The sequence below is a fragment of the Gavialis gangeticus genome, unplaced genomic scaffold (genome assembly GCF_001723915.1).
Source record: "Gavialis gangeticus isolate Ggan-Ray unplaced genomic scaffold, GavGan_comp1, whole genome shotgun sequence".
NCBI classification, from domain to species: Eukaryota; Metazoa; Chordata; order Crocodylia; family Gavialidae; genus Gavialis; species Gavialis gangeticus.
In genome coordinates this window covers 141,954,733-141,957,529 of record NW_017729032.1, presented here as the reverse complement: position 1 = coordinate 141,957,529, position 2,797 = coordinate 141,954,733, and the positions used below count along the sequence as shown (strand labels likewise).

General features: G+C 47.8%; 1 protein-coding gene across 2 annotated transcripts in view; it reads right to left on the bottom strand.

Annotated features, from left to right (window-relative positions):
• Positions 1-2,797, bottom strand: part of TMCO3 (transmembrane and coiled-coil domains 3) — a 70,698-nt gene that overhangs the window by 67,236 nt on the left and 665 nt on the right. For both annotated transcript variants that reach the window (XR_002098816.1, XM_019524059.1), the window contains exon 2: positions 357-489. The gene's annotated coding sequence lies outside the window, so the exon portion shown is untranslated. The remainder of the gene's footprint in view (positions 1-356; positions 490-2,797) is intronic.

The following is a 2,797-nucleotide window of genomic DNA, read 5'->3' as shown; positions in this document are numbered from 1 at the left end:
GGGGGGGGGGGGGCAGATGAAGGCCTCCACAGAAAGGGAAGGAGTGGGGTTGGGGCAGGTGCTGCCCAGCCAAGATAGAGGATGGAGCCATAGGTGGCTTACTGGGGTGGGACAGGGAGGGGCAGCAGCTCCCACTGCTGCACGCACCCCCAGGGGAGGGTGAATTTAATGTGATCCACAATTGTTAAAAAAGTATTTTTTTTTATTCCAACCCTCAAATCATTAATGAAAATACCAGACAGAACTGAAGCCAGAAAAGCCCCCTGTAAGATCTTACTTGAGACGCCGTCCCAGTTTGACAGCAAACAACTGATAAGTAGTTTTGAGAGCAATTTTTCCACCAATTTTGTACTCACCTGATTATGATTACATCTAGACATCTTCCTCTTTAGCTTGTTCATGAAGATGTCACTTGGGATAGTACCAAAGACCTTAATAAAGTTAAGAAAATTCTCATCTATTGCTCTCTTATCCATTAAGCCAGTTACCCTGTGAATGAAGAAAATGAGACTGGTTTGACAAGATGGTCTTGACATGCTTGTAACAGTCTCTTCTTTTCATTCATCTTTGAGATACTTGCAAGTTAACTGCTTACAAATTTGTTCCAGTACCTTTCCAGAGATCAAAGCTAAGCTGGCTGGTCCTTTCAACAAGAAGGGAAAATGTGCATTTTGCTTGCCCTTCTCCAATCCTTTGGGATCTTGCTGCCCTCCCCCAACAAATTCTCAAAGATAATCACTGACGGTTTGGAGATTACTTTAGCTAGTTCCTTATGCACTGTAGGATGCTTTTAGTCATCTTGAACACAACTATCTTACCTAAATATTCCTAAACCTGTTCTTTAAAAGTTCTGGCAAGACCTCCCAGCATCCTGTTAAAATTTCATTTAATTAAGAATCCAAAAAGTGCTTTTTTCAGTGATGGACCTAACTTCAGCCTTCTTTGTGTTCCCTGTTGTCACTAGTTCACCCATTCCATAATAGATCCCTACTCCTCTTTGTTTTCCTCTTCTGGTTGCCTTTTATGCCCTTGCTAATTTTAACCTGTTTTGCCCCTTAGCCTTTCTGAGCACCTCCAGACAAGCACACACATGCCGTCTGCAGTACCTCAAAGCTGTTTGAGGCACTGCAAACCATATGCAGCAGAAGTGGACCCATTCACCATACTGCTAATTTCCAGTGCAGTGCCAAAATTTGACACCAGGGGGGTCTTGGTGTCAAAAAAGCCACAGAAAAAAAAAAAGCAAAGTCACACATGCAGCAGCAGCATGCACCACCAGAAATGGAGCCTGGCTGCCCCAGGCAGCTGGATCAGCACCACTGCTGCACTGGGAGGTCCCCAGTAAGACTGCTGGGACCCCTAGCCCACCTGAGACAATTTGCAATGCACTAGAGCACACATGCAGGGCATGCCCTGGATCAAAAGACATGCTGTGGGAAACACATTCCCCTGCATGTGTGCACATTTGAACGCACCCTCTGATTTTACCCTTATATGATTTAGGTTCACCCTGAGGCAAGAGCCCTTCTTTCAATCTCTCGTAGGAGCCCGCTCTGATCCTCAGGTCACTGAAAGAGCTCCTTGAGCAGGTAGAAAAGGCTCAAACTACTATGCCGCCTACCCTTCTGCTGGATAGCAGGCAGTTGTGCAGTTAACAATGTCTCTCTCAGACCCCTGCCACGTTACATATATCATGCAATTAACTTGTGAACTGTGCCATACGTTTAGACCTGGGCTAACTGACAGTGGCCATAAGCATGGAGTAATTATCACAGACTGAACCAGTGAACCACAGCACTACATCTAGACTGGTCTCACATGCAAAGTATCATCACATGATCAAAATGACTACCCAGTTATAAAGCGAGTCAACCAGCTGTAGGCCCCTGCAACACTGTACATATATCAGCACTCACTGGCAAGTGCCAGGCCACACCTGCAACGTAATTATCACCTGATAAAAAAGAACAATCCAGAGATAAAAAGCTATAAACCTAGGGCTTGAAAATGCCTGACAACTCTTGAGTTGGTCTCTAATCCATCCTGAAATACAAGCATTTGGTGGGGACCCTCAGCCATGAACTCCCCAGCTCTTCTGCACTCCCTCCTCTCCCGGGGCCTTGTTACACAGTCATTCTGGGCCGCTACTGGACCTCTTAACCGCTGGATTGTCCACACATTAACAATGTAAAATGGTTTTAAGCACTCGTTATGCGGCTCAATGTGACACCACTTGAGTGCAGGATCATCTCCAATCTGCCAGACCCAGCTCCCCTTCCATTAAGGTGCTGAAACCCTCCAGGATCCCAGGCTCTCTCACCCACCCACAGAGAAGAGACAGAAACCTGTGCTGGCCCCCAGCTCCCTCAATCACAAGTTTCATCAATCAGTTTGACCTAAATCAGTGAAGCCTGATCTGACCTCCAATCAGGCTGATCTGCGACCGGTTCTGGCTGCTTTGAAAGAGGTTTACGTGTGCTTAACTTCTGCTCTGTTACAGGTGTAAGCTAGTTCCCAATTGCTTAAACTGGTTTGTGTGCAACTTCTACCCCGGCCTGTAGTGAGTCACAGCGACAGCTCCTAGTCCTGCCCCCGGCTCACCAGGCCTCTAGTGGCAAGTGGGGGCGGGCAGAGAAGGTTTCCAGGGTGCGAATTTCAAACTTCAAGGTGGCGCTGATGCCCATCAACAGTCTCGGGAGCCACAAGGCCCTCAGACCCCCCATCCCCCAGCCTCGCTTTGCTCCCTACACAGGTAACCCCCCGCGAGCCAAGGCCAGCTGCCCGCCCCCGCTACCCC